The sequence below is a fragment of the Jatropha curcas genome, chromosome 1, assembly GCF_041381405.1.
Source record: "Jatropha curcas cultivar XTBG-Jc1 chromosome 1, XTBG_Jcur_1.0, whole genome shotgun sequence".
Lineage (NCBI taxonomy): Eukaryota > Viridiplantae > Streptophyta > Magnoliopsida > Malpighiales > Euphorbiaceae > Jatropha > Jatropha curcas.
The window spans coordinates 9,219,341-9,228,917 of record NC_143151.1 but is presented as its reverse complement, the minus strand read 5'-3'; the positions used below and the strand labels follow the sequence as shown (position 1 = coordinate 9,228,917).

Here is a 9,577-nt window from a genome sequence, read left to right as displayed (position 1 = left end):
GATTGCCCAATATGCTTTATGCTCCATCTCGACAGGGAGGTGACAAGCCTTACCGTACACCATTCGATATGGTGACATGCCAATTGGTGTCTTGAAAGCAGTTCTATAGGCCCAAAGAGCATCATCGAGCTTCTTGGACCAGTCCTTCCTTGATTGGCCAACAGTTGTCTCCAAAATCTTCTTGATTTCCCGGTTCGTGACTTCTACTTGTCCGCTTGTTTGAGGGTGATATGGAGTACCTACACGATGTGTAACGCCATATCTGGAAAGTAGTGAGTCAAGGTACTTGTTACAGAAATGCTTACCTCCATCGGTGATTATTGCTCTTGGAGTACCATGCCGTGTGAAAATGTATTTCTTGATGAAGCTCATTACACTTTTGGCATCGTTATTGGGAAGGGCAACAGCTTCTGCCCATTTTGATACATAATCCACTGCCACTAGGATATATTGGTTTGAGTATGACGATGGAAATGGTCCCATGAAGTCTAGACCCCAAACGTCGAAAATTTCGACCTCAAGAATGCCATGCAAAGGCATCTCATGTCGCTTTGAAATGTTACCTAACCTTTGACATCGATCACAAAGACGAACATAGTTAAAAGCATCTTTAAACAGATTAGGCCAATACAAACCGCTTTCCAAAATACGTGCTGCTGTCTTGTTTGCTCCAAAATGTCCTCCACATTCCATTGAATGGCAGAATTTAAGGACACTTTCCATTTCACTTTCCGGTATACACCGCTTGAATAGTTGATCACTACAATATTTGAACAAAAATGGCTCCTCCCAATAGTAGTATTTGATATCATGGAAAAATCTTTTCTTTTGTTGATAAGAAAAATTGGGAGGAGTAATTTTGCACACAAGATAGTTGACTATATCAGCATACCAGGGGGTTTGAGTCATTAGCAGAAGATGCTCATGGGGAAAACTCTCGTTGATTTGTAGCTCGGTTGTATCCTCTTCTCCTAATTCTAACCTGGAAAGGTGATCAGCCACCAGATTCTCGGTTCCCTTTTTGTCTCGAATTTCCAGATTAAATTCCTGCAATAAGAGAACCCAACGAATCAGTCTCGATTTAGCATCTTTCTTTTCTATCAAATATTTGATGGCTGAGTGGTCTGTGTAAACTATTGTTTTGGCCCCAATTAAATATGCTCTGAATTTATCAAAAGCAAAAACAATAGCTAACAATTCTTTTTCAGTAGTTGCATAATTCAATTGTGCGTCATTCAATGTGCGACTAGCATAATAAATGACATGCAACTTCTTATCCTTTCGTTGTCCAAGAACAGCTCCAACAGCATGATCACTAGCATCACACATAAGTTCAAATGGGAGAGTCCAATCTGGTGTGGTGATGATAGGTGCTGAGATTAACTCCTTCCTTAATCTGTTAAAAGCATCTAAACATTCTTTGTCAAAATTGAAAGGGACATCTTTAACTAATAAATTACAAAGAGGTTTTGTGATTTTTGAGAAGTCTTTGATAAACCTTCTGTAGAACCCTGCATGACCAAGAAAACTTCTTATGCCTTTCACTGAGTTAGGAGGAGGTAGTTTTTCAATTACCTCGATTTTGGCTTTGTCTACTTCAATTCCTTGTTGAGAGATTTTATGCCCCAAGACAATACCTTCACTAACCATGAAGTGACATTTTTCCAATTCAACACAAGGTTAGTATCTTCACATCGTTGCATTACTAAAGATAGATTATAAAGACATGCATCGAAAGAAGAACCAAATACAGAAAAATCATCCATAAATATATCAATGGATTTCTCAACCATATCAGAAAATATGGACATCATGCATCTTTGGAAAGTTGCAGGAGCATTGCATAGTCCAAAAGGCATTCTCCTATAGGCAAAAGTGCCATAAGGACAAGTGAAAGTGGTCTTTTCTTATCTTCCGGAGCAATGGGTATTTGAAAGTACCCGGAATAACCATCCAAGAAACAGTAGAAAGGATAACCTGTAAGTCTTTCAAGCATTTGATCAATAAAGGGTAAGGAAAAATGGTCTTTACGTGTTGCTTTGTTTAATTTTCTGTAATCAATGCACACACGCCAACCTGTGACTGTTCTAGTGGGAATTAACTCATTGTGTTCATTAAAGATGATAGTCATACCTCCCTTCTTTGGCACCACTTGAATAGGACTTACCCAACTACTATCGGAGATTGGATAGATAATTCCGGCATCCAGAAGTTTTATGATTTCAGCTTTCACCACCTCCTTCATGTTCGGATTCAAACGTCTTTGATGTTCGATTGAAGGTTTATAGTCATCTTCCATTAGGATTTTATGCATGCATACACTTGGGCTTATTCCTTGTAAATCAGAAATTGACCACCCTATTGCCTTCTTGTGCTTTCGAAGAACCTGCAACAATCCTTCCTCTTGATCAAGCATTAAGTGAGAGGAAATAATAACAGGAAAGGAGTTGTTCTCACCTAGAAATGCATGCTTCAAATGAGGAGGAAGCCGCTTCAGTTCTTGGTTAGGTGGTGTGTCTTCTTTTTCTTTTTCTTTTTCTGCATTGTTATCAACTATGCTATATAGAGTTTTATCTACACATGTATCTATTACATCTATTCTAAAGCAATCATCGTAGTCCATAGGAAGTTTACAAGATTTTAACACATCAAAAACAACTTCTTCTTGATCTACTCTCAATGTCAGTTTCCCATCATGTACATCAATTAGAGCTCTTGCAGTTGCAAGAAAAGGTCTTCCAAGGATCAATGATCCTTCTCTTCCTTCATCAATATCAAGGATGACAAAATCTACTGGAAAAATGAATTTTCCTACCTTGACTAGTATGTCTTCGATAATTCCTTTGGGATATTTGATCGATCGATCTGCCAATTGTAGAGACATCCTTGTTGGCTTGAGTTCCCCCATACCTAGCATTTTAAAAACTTCATAAGACATCAGATTTATGCTAGCTCCTAAGTCAGCTAAAGCCTTTTCAAAATTTAAATTGCCAATGTTACAAGGAATAGAAAAACTCCCTGGATCTTTAAGCTTTGGTGGCAATTTGTTTTGAATGATCGCACTACATTCCTCAATCAGTTTTACCATTCCTTGGTCATCGATCTTTCTTTTCTTGCTCAAGATTTCCTTTAAGAATTTTGCATAGCTTGGCATTTGAGCAAGAGCTTCAACAAAAGGAATGTTTATTTGAAGCTTTTTGAAGACGTCTAGAAATTTCATGAAGCTTTGGTCATCCTGTGTCTTTTTCAACCTTTGTGGAAATGGAACGGGTGGAACGTACGGTTTCACCTCTTCTTTCTCCACTAGATCGATGATAAGAGCATTTTTCTCCTCTTCCTTCTCCTTCTTTTTCTCTTTTCTGGGTTTGTCCTCCAACTCTCTTCCACTCCTCAAGGTGATGGCTTGTACCTGCTCCTTAGGTTTTTTTTCCGTGTTGCTAGGTAACGTACCTTGAGGTCTAGCTGCCATCATGTTTGCAAACTGTCCCATTTGGATTTCCAGATTCCTTATCGCAGCTTGTTGGATTTTATTGTGTTCTCTTGTTTCGTTCATGAAATCCATGTGCGATTTTGAAAGGGCAGTGAGGAGATCATCATGAGACTTTTTCTCCGGAGGCAAGAAACCTGGTGGTGCATTTAAAGTGTTGTTAGAATTACCATAAGAAAGGTTTGGATGATTCCTCAACCTGTTATCGTAGGGATTCGAATATGGGTAGTTCCTCCTTTGTTGATTCATCACATAGTTCACTTGCTCCAAAGTTTGTGGATTTGCAGAATCTAGCATGCATTCTCCAACTCCATGCGGTTCATTGCATCTGTCACAAGTTTGCATGATAGAGTTCACAGATTTAGTGGTTAGCAAATCGAGCTTTCTTACCATGTTATCAACCTTGGCATTGAGTGCAGTGATGGCATCTATTTCATAGATTCCAGCAGTTTTTCTTCTTTCAGAACTGCTTTGATAATGGCTATTGCTTGCCATTTCTTCTATTAAATCATATGCCTTATCGATCTCTTTTCTTTCAAAGGATCCTCTTGCAGCTGCATCCAAAGTGATTTTAATGTTAGATGACAATGAATTATAGAAAGTTTGGACTTGTAACCATTTGGGCAAACTATGGTGAGGACATTTTCTCAACAAATCTTTAAATCTTTCCCAAGCCTCATACAAGCTTTCTTGATCATGATGAGCAAAAGTCATGATCTCATTTCTTAATTTGGTGGTTTTAGAAGATGGAAAGAATTTAGCCAAAAATTTCTGGGCTAACTCTTCCCAAGTTGTAAAACTCCCAGCAGGACAAGATTGTAACCATGATCGTGCTTTGTCCCTTAGAGTGAAAGGAAAGAGTCTTAATCTAATGGCATCGTCAGAAACACCATTTTGTTTAAAAGTATCACAAATTTCCAGGAAATTGGTGATGCGAGCATTAGGATCTTCACTAGGGAGTCCTCCATATTGAATAGAAGTGGAAAGCATTTGTATTATTGCTGGTTTAATTTCAAAATTATTTGCTTCCACTCTTGGTCTAGTGATGCTGGAGGTAGCTCCGTTAAGAGAAGGTGTGGTGTAATCCCGCAAGGTGCGGACATTTTGTCCGTTCTGAGGATTTGCAGCAAGAGGCATTTCTGGAGGTGGAGGATTATTTTCATTCATGTTTGATTGTTGTTCGGTTCTGTTTTCTTGTGCTCTCCTTGCTGCGTTGTTCCTTCTGCAGGTTTTCTCAATTTCTGGATCAAAGATCAGAGGTTCTGTCCTTCTAGATCTTCTTTGCATAAAACCTGAGATAGTCTACAGAGAAATTAAATGACTAAAAACAAATAAATAAATGTCTAAATTAATAACATGATGATTTGTGTTGATATTGGCTTTGCCAATCCCCGGCAACGGCGCCAAAAACTTGACAGCTTATTTCGCAAGTGCACGAATCGCTACAAGTAATATATGATGAGTAAGATATCGTTCCCACGAGGATTGGAATCCAAGTACCAAAATTATGTTATCTTGTTATTATTTAAACGATGATTAAGAGAATTGTTGTATAAATGTAAATTAAACAAGGGTCAAGTAAACACAAATTGATTTAAAGAAATCAAGGAAGTAAAACTACTAGGGGTTTTGATTTCACTTAACTCTATCCAATTTATTTCATTAGTTCATTGATCAATTTAATTATTCAAGTAGGGGAAACAACCCAAAAATCACTAACAAGCTCTCCCGATGTATTGTTAGCTATTTTAACCCGGTCTAATTACCTATCTTCCAATAGCGCAATCAAACATGAATTAAATCATTAAGTTTTATGGTTTGTTTTGTGAATTCATAACCTAAGGTCATTAACTTATGAAAACCCCCCATGAGTCAAACCATATAGCTTTCGCATCAAGTTATTATTCTCATGTGTTTTATTAACCTTTTCATATCAAAGATCCTTCTTCCGATAGTGATAATTGAAATACATCAATCTAGGGGAAAATTCTGCCTAGAAGCATTAAGTTCATTAATAAATCATAACTTGAATAAGGAAAAATAAATCTAATTGCATAAATTGGAAAAGAGATTAAGCTACATCAAACCCCTAGTATAAGAAATTAGTTACACATAGTACTTAAATAAAACTCAACAATACTTGATAAATATTTCATAATCAATAAAGATGATGAAAGAAATAACAAGAGTAAGAGTTTAGAATTAAGAACTAGTGATAGGTTGCTTGGATGGCTTCCTTGAAACACTTGACAACTCTTCCATGCCTAACTTCTAAAAGAGACTATATAAAGGCTATGAGAGGGAGAAGAGAAGTAGAGATGAATGTAATGTGTGTGATGGGGATTATTTGAGATGAACTCTACTCTTCTTTATGTAGACTTCTTTGAGAGAGGATTCCACATGGGTTAATGATCAAAGTCTTCTTTGTTGGGTTGTAAAGCTCTCTTTTTTGGTCTCCATTTTCTTCAATCATGACTTACCCATGTGCATAGGTTGGACCTTGGTTTGCATGTGAGGAAAGTTGTCCAAGATTAGCTCCATAAATTGGTAGAAGTAGGTTGCAACTTTTGACTCAAAACATTGATTTCTTGCTTGGCACGGGCGTGCTGACAGGCACGGCCTGGGGCGTGCCAGGCCTTGGAGGTCAGAGGCTTCGGCACGGGGCGTGTTGCACGGCACGTCCTGGGCATGCTAGCGCGCACGGGCGTGTTGCCCGGGCGTGCAGTCTCCTGGAAGTCTGGTTGATAGCGCGCACGGGCGTGCGGGGTAGCACGGGATGGGGCGTGCATCTCTCTGGAAGTCAGAGGCATATGAGGCACGGGCGTGCTGACTGGCACGGCTGGGCAGGCTAGCGCGCACGGGCGTGTTCCTCTTCACGGCTAGGGGCGTGCATCTCTCTGTCTCTTGGGTTGTTTTTGCCTTGTGCCAGACACGGCCGTGCGGATTGACGCGGGCTGGGGCGTGCCAATTGTACCTTGCTTTATTTTTGTTCTTTTCTTTGCGAAATTCTACAATTTTCTTTCCAATCAAGTGAGTTGTGATTAAAGGAAACTTTTGAATAAAAACATATCAATAATGCATAAAAACTAATTTAGATAAATTAAAAGTAATAGAAATTTAAATCAAAATTACAAAAAAAATACTATAAAAATCAACACTATCAGTTTGTGTTACTAAAAGCTAAATTTAAATCACTTTGTTATCGTCGGTTCATTGTGGCAGTTTCTGACTCTGCGTTTTATGTTTTATTAATTCTGTGAACTGTGATTATCTTACAGTATAACTGTTTCTTAGAATATAAGCATTTTTTGCTTTTTAGACACAATTAAAGTCACAAAGTCAGGTACATGCTAACTCCATTACATGAAATGTGGCGAGCCGGGATTTTAATGAAGAGTTTACGTGCAAGCATATGTTGCTGTATGAATGAAATTGGCGTTAATCCTACGATTTCATGCAAGCTAAATATTATTGTCGTTTTTGTTCTTGGAATTAGATTTAGGCAACTAACTTACTCTTCAAGTTTTTTAAAATGTTGTTATAAATGTGAAATGATTAAAGGTGACTAATTTAATTTACTCATCGTTATGTGGTGGTTCAAGTTTCTTTTATTTCCAAATATAAATATTGCATTTTGTATGGTCTATATTTTTCAATTTCTTTTGAGTTAATATTATTGTTTTGAATATTAGAATGATTGTAAAAATTGATACTATTTTTCTTATTATTGGCTCTACAAATTATTTCTCTTTTTCTGCTCTATAAGTTGCCGATTTGTTTTTGTTTTATAAAGTTAGAAATTTGCCTTTCCAAATATTTCTTTCTATTTCCTTTGTTTTCTTTTTTTCAATTGTTATATGTGATTTCTGCAAATTTTAGCTATTTTAAATTGCAATGGCACGAATCCTATTAATGTTTTGGTCAGTGTTTAACACATGAAGTTAAACAATATGCAAGCTTTTGTCACATTAAAAACAAAAATATGTGGCTGAAGCAAGATTGTCGATGATCATTTTATATATATATATATATATATATATATATATATATATTTTGTGTTGTATTCATTTGTCATTTGTGTATGGTTTTATATCAGTTGTTCTTCAAGTTTTTAAAATATTGTCATGCATGTGAAATGATTAAAGTTGGCTAATTTAACTTACTCATCGTTGTGTGTTAGTCAAAGTTTCTTTTTATTTTTAAATATAATATTCAATTTTGTATGGTTTTTTTCAATTTGGTCATTTCTTTTGAGTTAGTATCGTTTTGAATATTAGAATAATTTTAAAAATTGATACTATTGTTCTTATTATTATTGGCTCTACAGATTAGTTCTCTTTTTCTGCTGTATAAGTTGCCGATTCGTTTTTGTTTTATATATTAATCCTTAGAAGTAATTTGATTACGATGAAATCCGATATTTCTGATTTTATTTATTATTTAATTTTTGCTTTTTAGATACATCCCTTTACTACCTTCTTTGCATTGTGAAAGTACACTTCAAGACGTAGGTCCTTCGTCTCTTTTAATTGTAATGCTTAAATTGAATTAGGCTGTAATGTGCAAGTCAAATAGTTATCTTCGTCCTCAGTCATTATGTTATATTTTAAATAGTTCACTTTTTGCTGGTTTGAATTAGAACAAAAGAATATTGGTTGACACTTGAATTAATTATTTATGATTATTTTGTTAATCATCATTGGATGTGGTTGATCTTCCATGCATTAGTCTCTTGCTCTCATCATTCTATATTTAATTTTTTAGAGTTCTTTTTAGTCTTATCCCTGTAACTTACTTTAAATTTTGTGTCCAATTCTTTAACTTTTTGGCCTTATGCTTTTATTTTCGACTGAGGTTGATTACTACTATGAAATCAACAAGTCTTCCCAATGGGATATAGAGAGCTTAGCATGAAACCATTTGCAAATGACTCTCAGGTTTAATTTTTATATTTGTTTTTGTATAATCTCTGTATTATTTGTTTGCTTTTGATGATTACACTTTTTCATTTTGTAGATTGCACCATATGAAAAAAAATTCACCCTATCTTAAGATGCTTCTTCATTTCTTGATGCCAAGGTAATTAATTATTATTCTATTTTTCAATTTTTTTTTTTTTAAATAGATTGTTTCGAGTCTTACAATGAGTGCTATGTGCAACTAAGTGAAACTTAAACACAAAGATATGAAAAGAAGCAATTATGTATAATTGTTGAGGTATTATTTTTTGAAAAAAAAAACTGTTGGAGAAAGTAATTTGGAATTGTTGTTAAGCTGTTTTTTAAGGTTTTCCATCTTGATAATGATTTAGTTATACATAGGTTATGTTATCTTTTTTTTGGTGAATTTATTAATTCAATTTATGATTTTATTGCATGATGTTTTTGTTGGGGTTTAGGAAAATTAAGGTTAAAATACCACTAAAATTAGTAACAGAAGCAAAAGAGGAGATGCAAGTGGTGGCTGAATTGTCAAACTCTTCTTCTTCCAAAAGATAACTAATTTTTTTAATATTTTTCTTTTTTTCCTTTAAGTCTAGGAATTGAAATATATATGCAGAATACATATTAAATTTTTTTTTTTTATTATTTCAATTGTTTGTTATTTTAGTTTTTGATTATTTAGTTGTTCACAGTTTTTTTTCTTTTGATTTTAAGTGCTCTTTTGTTTTGTTTTTTTTTTTATTTAATTTCATGTGTACTAAATGCTTCATATGATTAAATAACTAAAATGCTCTACATGCTTTATCTAATTTTGAAAAAATGGTCTATATGTTTTGTTAAATTTATTCTTGTTTTTTTTTTTTCTTTTCACATATCTTGTTGTTATTTGTTTTTGAGTCCTAAATTGCAAAAAAAAAAAAAAAAAAAAAAAAAAAAAAAAAAAAAAGAGCTTGGATCCATGAAGTTTTATTTTGTTTTTCTGTGTTTAAAAGAAAAATGGAAATCCATTGTTGGTTGGAGTTATTTATTAGTTTTAAATTTGATCAGTTCATGCTTTAATTTGCTTTCATTTTGTTTCTTAAATCTTTTTTTTATGGTTGATAGCTTTTAGTAAAAACAATTAATAGTTTCACAATGTCTTTGGAAC

At 34.6% G+C, this 9,577-nt stretch overlaps 1 non-coding gene across 1 annotated transcript; it reads left to right on the top strand.

Moving 5' to 3' along the window:
- The first annotated feature begins 4,112 nt into the window (after positions 1-4,112).
- Positions 4,113-4,219, top strand: LOC149498960 (small nucleolar RNA R71). The gene has a single exon (XR_016319170.1). It is a non-coding gene; the product is annotated as a small nucleolar RNA R71 (small nucleolar RNA).
- Positions 4,220-9,577: the final 5,358 nt, after the last annotated feature.